The sequence below is a fragment of the Cebus imitator genome, unplaced genomic scaffold (assembly GCF_001604975.1).
Source record: "Cebus imitator isolate Cc_AM_T3 unplaced genomic scaffold, Cebus_imitator-1.0 Scaffold935, whole genome shotgun sequence".
NCBI classification, from domain to species: Eukaryota; Metazoa; Chordata; class Mammalia; order Primates; family Cebidae; genus Cebus; species Cebus imitator.
Window position 1 is genome coordinate 51890 of NW_016108250.1, and position 13547 is coordinate 65436.

General features: G+C 39.2%; 1 pseudogene; it reads left to right on the forward strand.

The window, feature by feature from the left end:
* Positions 1–5092: 5092 nt before the first annotated feature.
* Positions 5093–8378, forward strand: LOC119469876 (annotated as a pseudogene).
* The last annotated feature ends 5169 nt before the right edge of the window (positions 8379–13547 follow it).

A 13547-nucleotide genomic window follows, 5' to 3' on the forward strand; every position in this document is an offset into this window, starting at 1 on the left:
TAGCATTCACAACTGGCTGACCACTTTCTATGAGCCAATTACTGTTTCGAATGTTTACACAATATGTGGTTTTTCATCTTCAGAGCAATTCTGCAAGTTGGGCAGGGTAGAAGCCCCATTTCATAGTTGAGATAACAAAAGATCAGGAGTTAAATAACTTGCCTAAATTCATACTAGTTTGAGAATGAAATAGGAGGTCCATATTGTTCTTTCAATCATACCCTGTTGACAAAGGAAAAATAGAAATAACTAAAATCCCCATGATTTGAATTTCAGCTATATTCAATATTTATGAATTTAGCATCATGAACTCAGATTTTGTAATAGCATATGGTAAATGAAACACAGAATCCCTGTTAGCAGCTGCCATAAACAGATGAGACAATCAAATGAAACATAATTTTAATAAAATGCTTTGGGCCTCTGAATCAAATTCACAAGGCATTGCTACAAATACAAAAATTGATGTGGTTACACATATGTAAATGCATGTACACAAACACACACACATGCACACACACACACACACACACACACATTCTCTTTCTCTGTATCTTGTGTTAACACCCTGTATCCTTTGTTACAGGGGAAAGAAATGATACAAGAAAAGAAGGATGAAGACATAGCTCTTCCTTCAGTTTCAAAGTTTTGGTTGGAAATTCAACATTCAGCTTAATTTACCTAGGGAGAAACTACTTTATTATGTGCAATGCATTGCTCAGTTGTTTCAGGAATTGTAAACATCAAACAGAGACAGACTGGATCTTTACTATCATTTGGAGAAAATGAAACAAATATAGAAACACTAAAGGAAGAAAAAGCTGTGTGTCCTAAACAAACCATATTTCAAATGATGAGGCATTTTGTCAAAGAGAGAAAGCATCGTTTTTTTTTTTAAACTTAGAAAATCAGCTTCATGGAATACACCGTGTTTGAAATCTACTTAAATTGTTATTCTCATTGTTGATGTTACCCACAAAAAGAAATGGAAAGAATTATAAACAATAAGGAAACAATTCTCCCAATATTCCCCTAAAGATAACACGATTGTTATACTAATTGATTAAATTCCTTTATTTTTTTCTATATTTGTTAAAGTAATCAAATTATATTTACGATTTTATATTCTTTCTGCTTACTTTTTATTTTGTCGTGAAGGTCTTCTTATATTTCTGATCATCAATTTTTTATTTTTTATATTTCTTTACTGATTTATGGTGTTTTTTGAGACAGAATCTCACTACATCACCCAGGCTGTAGTGCAGTGGAACAATCTTGGCTCACTGCCACCTCCACCTCCAGGGCATAAATGATTCTCCTGCCTCAGCCTCCCCAGTAGATGGGATTACAGGTGCCTGCCACCGCACCTGGCTAGAGCTTTCTGGACTTTCTCCCTATACCTCTTGAGCTGGGATGAGCAGTGCCAGTTAATATAGGAGGGAATCCTATGTCCTACGGCTGCTGAGAGGCCCTGGGAATGCTTCCTCTGGAGCACGAGGAGCAGGAGAAATATCCCTACTGGAGCGAAGGCCAGGAGTGTCCTTAGATTAAATTCTTACATTACAATAAAAGTGAATCGGCAGGGGGCTGTGGCTCAGGCCTATAATCCCAGCAGTTTTGTAGGCCAAGGCAGGCGGCTTACTTGACGTCAGGAATTCCAGATGAATCTGGCCAACATGGTGAAACCCCGTCTCTACTAAAAACGCAAAAAAATTACCCAGACATGGCAGCGGGCACCTGTAATCTCAGCAGCTTGGGAGGCTGAGGCAGGAGAATTGCTTGAACTTCGGAGGCAGAGGTTTCAGTGAGCTGCGATAGCTACACTGCACTCCAGCGTGGGTGACGCAGCGAAACTCCATAAAAAAACAAAAAAACTTTTGTTTGGAAGAAACTTCATCATCTATATTAACACCCACCTACACCCCCTGAAATCCAGTCAATTAGAGGAAAGGGGTGTGGCATTCAGAGATGTAGAAAAGGACACTTCAGGAGCCGAGCTCATTCTTCTCCAGAACCCACAGAGTGGCTTTGCAATTGGCCTTGGAGACTTCCAAAAGCTACCGCCACTGCACTGTGAGACCCTGATCCCTGAGCTGACTTCATCTTTTTGGACAGCAAGCTTTGGTGAGAACGTAGATCTATTTCTGAGGTAAGTATAGTTTCCAGAGTAGGAGCTGCTATTAGGTTACAAACCAAAACAAACAAAATTTAGGGACTTTATCTGCAAACTTAGATTTTTTTAGATGAAATGATGTCATTTTCTGAGTTTTAAAAACAGCTCCATTTCTTCTTTAAAATTATTTTAAACATAATCCATAGGTTTACAAGCTCCATTTAACCTATTTACAAATTAAACATTTTTGTCATCTGTCTTGCTGCATGATCCTCAAATTAACGTTATGATTAATTTTTTACTTCATGTATTTCTTAGCTGTTTTATGGATTATAAGCATTTTGCAGTAGTTTCCAAATATCTAACAATTCTTTAATCTCTGTAGACTCTGTAAATCGGTTGGGGGTATTGTAATCTATGTGTATAAATCTGTTACGTTCTACTCTACTAGTGATAATATGCCTATGTTACAATGTGTGACTATACATAGGTAGAATGCAATGAATGATTTGGGCAAATATTTTTTTGTAAAACACAGTCAAAGTCTCTTTGGAAACCTCAGTTACTCTGTCGAAGAAAGTCAGAAATGAGTATTCATGCTTAAAAGTCTCACTGGCAATCATGCAGAAATATCAAAAATAGAGGGTTTCTGTATTTATACTGTGTAGAAACCAGGATTTTAGGGTTTTGCTTTGTTTGTTTTAGACAAGGACACACAGGCTGGAGGGCAGTGGTGGTAATAAGGCTCACTACTGACTCTACTTCCTACCTCAAATTATTCAGCCTCATCCCCCAAAGTAGCTATAGGCATGGACCACGATGCTGGGCTAATTATATATATATAAAATCTGTATTTGTGTGTGTGTGTGTGTGTGTGTGTGTGTGTGCGCGCGCGTGTGTGTGTGTTTAGAGACAGGCTGATCCAGACACTTTGCCATCATGTCACCCAGTCTAGAACTCCTCAGCTGAAAAAATCTGCCTGACTTGGCCTCCCAAAATGCTAGGATTACAGGTTTGAGCTACCTTTCCTGGTCTATGTGGTTTTTTCCTTCCATTTAAAACACCGCCTTACTGTCTAGTGCCTATTATTATTGCATGATACTTAGTATTTTTCTGACTGTGTGAAAGAGTAATGACAATGCCTCCAAAAAGTTTAGAAAATATTTCTCTCCTCTATGTACACTTCTACATTTTTTCAATATATCCCCAAATTAGCAGACAGTCCAGGAATAGTATACACATGCCAGAAAGTTCTTAGAGTGGTGGGGCAAGACTGTGGCTTTAGACAGAAGAAGAGAGGAGGCAGAGCAAAGGTAGTCAGTTTCAGAGATGGGGCTAAAATGTTTACTAAGATCTTTTTTGTGTGATGGCTTCTGACGCTGATTATAATATACCAACAACATTTCTACTGAGAGTGACTGTTTAGGCTGTGAAGTACAAAGATTTGAGACCACAAACTAGTTGAGTAACAAATATATATATTGTTGATGATAATTTAACAATCAATGATCAATTTTAGTTTTTTTTCTAGTGGTATTTCAGATTTGAGAGGACATATATTTAAACGTTTAAATCTAAAGGGCTTTTATGCAAGTGTTCAAGAATTGATGAATTATAAACATTTTGAAGGAATGTCATTTTTTTATTGTACTTTAGATTCTAGGGTACATGTACCGATCATGCAAGATTGTTGCATAGGTACATTCATGGCAAGGCGGTTTGTTGCCACCATCCCCCCATCACCTATACCTGTCATTTCTCTCCACGTTATCTCTTACCACCCTCCCCACCCTCCTTTGTCCTTTCCCTAGCCCCCATCAACAGTCCCCAACGTGTGATGCTCCCCTCTCTGTGTCCACATGTTCAACACCCACCTATGCGTAAGAATACACAGGGTTTGATTTTCTGTTCTTGTGTCAGTTTGCTGAGAATGATGGTTTCCAGGTTCATCGATGTCCCAACAAAGGACACAAACTCATCATTTTTTATGGCTGCATAGTATTCCATGGTGTATATGTGCCACATTTTCTTTGACCAGTCTATCATCAATGGGCATTTGGGTTGGTTCCAGGTCTTTGCTATTGTAAACAGTGCCACAATGAATACGTGTGTGCATATGTCTTTATAATAAAATGATTTATAGCCCTTTAGGTACATAGCAAGTAATGGGATGGCTGGGTCAAGTGGAATTTCTATTTTTAGATTCTTGTGGAATAACCACACTGTCTTCCACAATGATTGAACTAATTTACAATCCCACCAACAGTGTAAAAGTGTTGCTATTTCTCCACATCCTCTCCAGCATATGTTGTCTTCTGATTTTTTAATAATCACCATTCTAACTGGTGTGAGATGGTATCTCAATGTGGTTTTGATTTGCATTTATCTAATGACCAGTGATGATGAGCATTTTTTCATATGTTTGTTGGCCTCATATATATCTTCTTTTGAAAACTGTCTGTTCAAATCCTTTGCCCACTTTTGGATGGGGTTGTTTTTTTCCTGTAAATCTGTTTTAGTTCTCTGTAGATTCTGGTTAGCCCTTTGTCAGATGGGCAGCTCGCGGATATCGCTCTGGTTCTGTTTCTTAACTCGGTGGGAACTGCACTCTGGAGAAGCTTCCTTTCGGCCATCTTGGTCCCCCCAAAGGAAGGTCTTTTTAACTCATCATAGCATTTGTAAAGAATGAAAAATAAATGAAGGAAAGGTAGAATGAATTCGTGGGTTCTGTGAGGTGGAAGTAGACCTGGGTATGTAACCTACAAAATCCATGTCCCTCCAGGCCTATGTGGATCTCTGGGCACAGATGATCAGGGTTGAGTATAGGAAGCTGCATCCAGTTCTCCATAAGGAAGAAAAACAACATTTAGAGAGACTGTACAAGGAACACCAAGGATATTTCTGCAACTTCAGAGAAGTTGCATCAACAAGTATCAAAAGAAGAAACGCTTGAAAGAAATGTATCAGGAGCTAATGGAAATGAGTCATAAACCAGATGTGGAGCTGCTCCAGGTAAGAACTGAGGATGTCCCTTGAGACACTTTGTATTAGTTGACATTTACATCTTTGCATTTCATTGGGTACCAAAGACATACTTCATCTCCTGCATTGCTGGTGAGAGACATTCCCACCTGGTTATAGAGATAAACGACAACTCCTAACCGAATTATGGAAACAAAGCTTTATGGAACTGTGCAAATAGATCTCCCTAGAACATTTTCCACTTCAAAATTTCTTCTCCAGTTCATTTCATTAAAATTCTGGAAGAAAAACATGTCATGTGAAATTATGTCTCCATTGGAGACAAAATGTGAAGTTTTGTCTCCATTGTACAATACATAGAAATTATGGAGAAACTAACATTTCCTTCTTCCTTTTTTTGGGCAGTTCTATGTTTGAAAAGCCCTTGATTTGAGGCACATTACCCTTCAGGGACTAGCCCTGAAAAAGACCACATTGTAGACAGCTGCAGCAATGCACGGTCACTACTCACACCTTTCTCTCACTCAAATCCAGGGTCCTGAATTTATCCGAAATAGATTCTGTCAATTGGTCTTACTGGTATAAATGTTAAAGATGAGAATACATTTTAAAAGAGCTGCAGTGACAGTATGTGGTACTTCTAACGTTTTCAAAACCTAAAGACTAGATGGAAAGAATAACAACTTGTTTGTTCATTTGTTTGCTTGCTTTGAGACAGAGTGTTGTTCTGTCACCCAGTCTGAAGTGCAGTGGCCCAATCTCAACTCACTGCAACCTCTACCTCCTGAGTTCAAGAGATTCTCCTTCCACACACTCCTCACTAGCTAGGACTATGGGTGTGCACCATGACACCCAGCTATCTTTTTTTCTTTTTGTATTTTTAGTAGAGATGGGGTTTTGCCATGTTGGCCAGGCTAGTCTGGAACTCCTGACCTCAGGTGTTCCATTCACGTTGGCCTCCCAAAGTGCTGAAAATGCAGATATGAGCCACTACACCCAACCAGAATAACAACTTTCTAAAGAAGTATTTTTTTTCTCTCTCTACAGGATTTGGGAGACATCATGGCAAGGTATGTTTTTGGCCATCATTGCAAGCTGAAACACAAGGCATGCTATGAAAAACATCAAGCTGTTTTCAACAAAGTGAAAACATAATTTGTTAACAACATAATGTGTCAGTGTGATTGTGTGTGTATGTGTGTGTACTCAAGTGTTTGTGTGTTATGTTGAATATGCTTTCTTATGCCCTCTATCAGACTTTAATAGTTTCTTACTTTCCCAAATGACTCAGGGGGTAATGATTTGAAGAGTTCAATGAAGAAGTTACTAGGATATAGTTGCCCAATTTTAAGATTCATAATCATAATTAGAGACAAATAAATTATTTTGTAGCAGATAGGGAGAGAGGCAATTATCTTTCAGTGGCAGTAGGTTAGAAATGGAGTAAATCATTAGAAAGATTCCCTAAGAGAGCCACAAACCCATCCTAGGATTGTGGAGTTACATATCAGAAGTGGGTTTGAATGAAGCGTTTCCTGTTGGAATCTATTTCTTAAACAGAGACACCAGAAAGGTTAACTGACTGCACCTGCTTCCTTGCCGGAGCGAGTCCGTGCTGCTGCGCATGCCCCAGCCTGTGAATCCAGCGCTCACTGCAGGGCCCATCACTGGACTGATGCACAGGCTCAACCGCTCCAGAGGTGAGTGTCGCCCCCTTGCTGGGACCAACATGTAATGTCTTCAAGCATGGTTTCTATGGGCAGTTTTCCTGGTGTAATGATCTTTCATCTGGAAGAAAATAGTCTGTGAATAAGTCTTTATAGCTTCACTATCATCAAACAAATAAATAAAAGCTGGTGAAATGTAATAAGAATCAGCCATATAACAAATTACTTAGAAAAAAATAAAACATGGAGAATGGCTCCTTAGCACTTAGAAACATTCTCTGACACAATTTCATGTATACAAGTATTACATGAGGTACACAGAACTGAGTTAATTCACGACATTTCAACTTCAAATTAAGTGCTGTTAATGATTGTGATTTGGGTGATAGTGTTTATTTTTAAGTATATTTCAGGAGAAGTTTCATAGTATTTGTAACTTTAATCATGTGCATTTTAATCAACCAAAACATACATGAGTGACTTAAATAACAATGCAAACCTGAGGATCTGTGAACAATAGGAAAGTGATTTGGTGGTGGATGAGCCCTTAGAAAGAACTCCAGGACAGATAATGATCAATCAGGCAGATAAAAGAAGTCTGTGCCGAAATCTAGCATGAAAGATAATTCTTGCAAGGAATCTGCACTTTTCAGAAAATGGATTCAGATCCTCTTTAAATATGAATTTGCTAGCTTAAGGGGCAGGTCATATTTCTGGCAAAGTGATAACTTATTTTAGTGTAAGAATGGCTCCCCACCTCATCTCCTGTCCCCAGCCTCCTGCTCTGCCCTGACAGAGAAGAGGCAATGGACTTACATTTTATTGCTACGGACTTGGCTGCAGTGCAAGAGCTTCCAGTTTTTCAGCTGTTATGAAAAGTAGCTGACTAGACATAGGCATGGCAATCCTCCCCTTCATACTTTTGAGTTTATAGAAGTTGTGGTCATTGTAGTTTAGCCATGTACTTGTGCAGATTTCCTAACACCCTCTGATTTCAATATTTTTCCAGACAAAAGTTGCCTTTTAATCTTGACCTGTGTTTTCTAGTGAGAGTCTCTTTCTTATCTGAACATAAGAGTGTATAAATTGCTTTTCACTGGAACATTCTCTTCTTTCTACAGTGGAAATTTCCTTCAATTATGAAGTAAGCAATCACAATATCAGCCTGTTTGAGGATGTGAGAAGTTGGATGTTTAGACCTGAACAGGAAGGTGGATCTTTGAATTCTGAAAGACCTATTTTGCTGCATGGGGAGCCTGGGGCTTCTCCTCTGGGAAACACTATGGGGAGCTGGATGTGGATGACTCTTGTGACTGGGTTCTGGGTGTCTGTAAGGACTCCTGGATAAGGAAGAATGGCACAATGGTTACATCTGAGGATATATTTCTTTTTTTATGTGTGAAGGTGGATCATCATTTCCATCTCTTGACCAGCTCTCCAATGCTTCCTCACTATGTAGAGAAACCTCTGGGCCAGGTTGGTGTGTTTCTGGATTTTGAAAGTGGAAGTGTGAGTTTTTTTAATGTCACCAAGAATTCCCTCATATGGCGTTACCCAGCTGGCTCCTTAAATTTCCCTGTCAGGCCTTTCTTTTACACTGGCCACAGATGATCAGGATGAAGAAGACTCTTTGGGAACTCCATGTACAAGGGAGCCCTTCACTGTTGAAGCAAAGGAATCATACTGTTCAGGGTTTCTTTCTGTTTTAGTGTCACCTCACTTTATTACAGTTAATTAAAAAAATACGTAAAATGCAAAATATTTTTGTACACTTTCTTACAATTAAAATAATCTCTGATGGTTCATTACCTAAAATGCATATTGTGATTTTCAACTGCTTTGTGAATGTATTGGTGGAATTCTGGAAATATCAGGGTGCATGATTCCAGCTGAATGATCTCATGCAGGAACAGAATTTGCACATCATGGACAGACAGGATTTTGTACAATGCATTTGCAAGTGTGAGAGCTCCCTCCTATTGATACAATAAATTCTACACCTCATCACTTTAGGGGGAAAATTTATTTTACACCTAAATTTTCACTGAATCTTTGGGCAATAATAGGTATTTAACAGTCATGCATTCCATGGTGACAAAAACACATTCTGAGAAATGCATTATTAAGTAATTTTTACACTGTGTGAACATCAGAGTGAACTTACAAACACCTAGACAGAATAGTCATCTATAGACATGGGCCAAATGGTGCAGCCTATTGCTTCTCTGAGAACTTGCTAGCAATGCCCGAGGAAGAACCCAAAGGGTTTAACCCACATTGATTTCTGTGGCTGTTTAATAAAGCAAACAGCATCACCCAGGGAAGAATAGACAGATAAGCAGACTTCTTTAAAATGTGTTTAGACTTCCAGTTCACACAGATTGTGAATTCTCACTGATAACTAGACCTGAGACATAATCATCACCTCATGCTACAGTGGGAACATAGTAGTATCAGGGGAAAAAAAAGAAAACCAGAAAAAACAAGCAAAACCCAGTTCTGATGAAAACCCAGATTCTAGTGAGTCAACTGAGTCTGCCTACCCGCCAAATGGTCATTTTCATGATCACTAATTAAATAATGGCAACAGACGTTCTACTTCCAGTCAGGCAGATGATCCTGACTGATGTCTGAGGTCCTCAGTTGGGGCTGTTACCTCGAATATATTAAAACAGCCTCTCCAGGTAGCTGCTTGGGCTTGCTCACAGCATGGTAGTTAACGTTCCACAGTGAAGATGCCCACAGAGTCAGGAGAAGTGCTTTTATGCTACAGAGTAAAACATCAGCTACAGTCACAACACTACACAAAGTAAAGGGACTAGAACTCTCAACAGGAGCAGTCTTGAAGTTACATCATAGGAAGAGAATGTGGAGTGGAATATATATTTAAGAAGTGGACATTGAGGATCTACATCTAGAGATTGGGGGTCCTATAAAACATGAGATCCAACAAGCCCCTTACAGAAACACCATTCCTGCTCCAGATTCCTGTGAAAGGGCAACTGACAATTGAGACCAGGTAAATATTCTTTTGGATTTTTTTTTTCAAGATTTAGTGTCAACTGGACAGTCCTTATGAACACCACATGGCAAAACCATTGAGGAAGATGCACAGGATACTGGAGTAGAGGGAAGGAAGGATGATCCATCTCCTTCAAGATGACCAGAGACAGACCCAGTAACTCTAGGACAGTGAGATGAAAAAGGTCCGTGCACCCTTGGCAGGAAACCCCTCTGATGTCTCTAAGTGGCTGAAAACTATTCATGTAGGTTTGTACTTGTACTTTTCTGAGTGCCTTGTACTTTTCAAGATTTCTTGATAATAAAAGCCGCTGACTGGAGTTCATAATCCACAGAATACCTTCAGCATAAAGAGTGAGAAAGTCTTTCCCTCAAAAGCCAGAAGTTCAAAAACCTGTAGCCGAATCATCTACTGGACCGTGCTGTAAGTGTGGACCATAGAGAGAGAAACATTGGCTTTAACCTCAGATGAAAGCTGTCCCGTTCTCACTGCCCTGTGGCTCCCATATCAAAAGGGAAGGTGAGGTTAAATCCTGTGACTATCCCTTCTTCTGGACTGTAGAACGTTTCGATGCTGACTCAGAGATATGTTCTCTGTTTACTAAAATCTAATGTCTATTAACATTCTGCTGTGAAGGAGATAGGCTGTGTCCTGTCACAGGCCTCTCACCCTGTGCCCATATGTTCCACTCCTCTGGCCCTTACTGATCCATGACGCCTGCCAGAATCACTGAAATTCTTCTCCCACTCCGTCAGTCCTCCGTCCCAGTTCTCAGAACACAGGTCCCTGTCTATCCATTTCTCATTATCTGGCTTTGCCCTTCAAATTCACAAAATAAGAAAACTTGGTCACCAAAATATCCTGGAATGGGGAACTGTGGTTGCCTGTTTTGTCTGAGACCCAGCAATGCAGATGCAGGATTCAAAGATAGGAGGAGGAAGCAAAAGTGGATGCCCTTGAAACTGGTCAGTCACATCCTCGTGACATCTAAAAAGGTAATACGTATTTGGGGTTAAATAATTGGAACAGACAAAGAGGACAGTCAAGTTCAGGTGCATATGGAGAAAGAGAGGTTCTATCAGTGCCTGACACAAAGTAAAACTCTCTTACTTTAATGGGATGCACCCATGCACGTGCTAGAAAAGTAACCTTAGGTGAGGAAAAGCAAAGTCATAGTGAAGAAGGGATCCAGATAAAGAAGGGAACAGGCAGCATTTCCTGCACATTTCAAAATATTTCTTGAGTGCTTACATTTCCCAGAATTGGCATGAAGTTTCTACTGTGTATCAGTACTCAGTGTGAAAAAGACAGCCGAGAGTAATATGCTTTCCTGGTTAAGAGCAATGTCTTGAAGTTAAACTATCTCTGTTTGATTCCCAAGCTCACAGCTTGTAAGTGTCATTCCCAGAACAAAGTTCCTTTCTCAAAGCAATGTGTGTCAGTGTGGACTATGTAGGTGTGTTATGCATATATTTATATAATATAGTGTTGGTACATACAGAGTAATTGTGTGTACACACACACAAACATACATACATACATATATATCATGTACCTATATATAATAATTGGATCAGTACCTTGCAAAAGGGTTAAAATTTACTTAAACAAAATAGCAGCTACATGACAGATAAACTCTAAAGGTAGTTCGGCCAAAAGAAAGGCAAAGAAATGGGAATAAGGGATAGAATAGAAACTTATAAGTAGGCGAGAGGAAAAAAAGAGCAAATCATTGCAAGAGAACTCAAATTTAAGATAGCAATGGGTGAAAGTGCCAGCAAAAGCCTTTTAAAAGTCCTTTAAAACTTCTAACATTTGCATTAGAAGATTGATTAGAGAAAGGACACATTTGCATATCACCTGGGATGGACGCTCCATCTGGTTCTCACACTCAGGGTTCTAAGACGCCATGATCATGACATGCAACAGACACAGATCTCATGTATCACTGTCTAGAGCTCTCCAACCTGCCTCAGAAGAAAGCAGACAATGCTGAAGGTCTCAGCTAAGGGGTTCACAATCTAGGATTTGGGCTTTGGCCATTTGGACCTTCCTGTATGTTGTCCTCAATTTGTAGAGTTGTGACACAATGCTACTTTTCAGCTCCCAGAACACCTCAAATGACACCACAGGCTGCTCCACTAGGCTCCTAAACCTTGCTGTGGCTCCTAGTCTTAGTTTGGAGAGCCATGGTGGTTCTCACCTGCCCCAGAGTATGTGAGAAAGACACCCCAGCCAGTTCATAGCGGAGCCACAGAAAAATGAGAGACTTCATGAGGCTGTGTGAGGACACTGGGCATATGAAGTATAAAGGACTGAAGCCATGTGTTCTGGCTTCAACATTTTTCCCAATCACCCAGGTACACACCACCCAGGACTCAACTTGGCCTGTGTTCAGTGATGCCTGTCAAGTGTCTTTAAATAAGCTCCCATAGATTAGGGAGATCTGGCTCTTAGCTTAACAGGTTCAATGAAAGACTTCACATGACAGATTATCTGTGAGAAATGAACCCTGATTTCATGGGGTTGAGAATATTACAGATTTTATAATGTCTTCACATTTCAGTCTATATTTATTTTATGAATATGTTCCCAAATTTAATCACTTTCTCTTTTTTTGAAGACATGTTTATATTTCAGTCCACCTTTATTCTGCAAACTATACTGCAAATTGTTTTATTACTTTCTAACTCTCTCTCTCTCTCTCTTTTTTCTTTTTTTGAGACATGGGCATCTCATTTTACTATACAATTCTGCATTCTCTATCTCCTGGATTATTCTTTCAAATGTAAATAGATTTTGTACAATCCACTCCATAAGTAATTTATACTGCCGTTTACTTTGTAATTTACTATATACATTGGTTTTATTACACTTTGTGTTTCTGTAACAGATCCTGAGGTTAGGTGTTTTGTAATAGAAAGAAGTAAATGCCCACAATTCTGGCTACTGAAAGTCTAAGTTTGGGCAGCTGAGAGGGACTCAGGCTGAGTTCATTTATTCAGGAAGTGGAGAAGGAACAGGTAGGTACAAAGACAATATGCGGTGAGAGAGAAAGCAAGAGAGAAAAACCAGAAAGACAGACTCTTTTTAAACAGCTTTCTCTCTCAGGAACAAACTCATTCCTGCTGAAGCTAAACTTCACCACCCCATCTTACCCCAACAACATGAAGGCATTAATCTATATGTGAGGGATTGATTCCCATGAGTCAAACACCTCCCAGTAGGCCCCACCTCTCAACACCGATAAATTGGAGATCAGTTTCAATGGGATTTCACAGGGAGGAGCCCAACCATAGAACATGTGGTAGTTTACATGATGGCAGTCTCCGTCATTTTAAGTTTTGTTTTCTCCTTCCCTATCACTTTATCTTTTTTTTATATTGAAGATCCATGGGAAGTTTCAAAATCAGCACTATGAAATAAAATTTTGCTGTAATTATTTAAAACCTAAATGTAATGATATTTCCTTAGATTGTGAATCTGGGATTCAATATATTTCTTGACTTTGTTGACATTTGACACAGAATTTGCATTTCATTATGTTCTCAGAAACTTCAATGCAATATTTCTTTATATTAGCTCTTTTATTTGTTCATATATTTGTTTGTTAGCCACACATGTAGCATGTACTATGTTCTAAGCATTGCATTAGAAAGTGAGAATACAGTAGCAAATAAGACAAATTCTGACCTTACCATTTTAGAATGTACAGCCTAATAGTAATAATTGTCTACAAATTGAATGAGAGTTTGTTGGATAT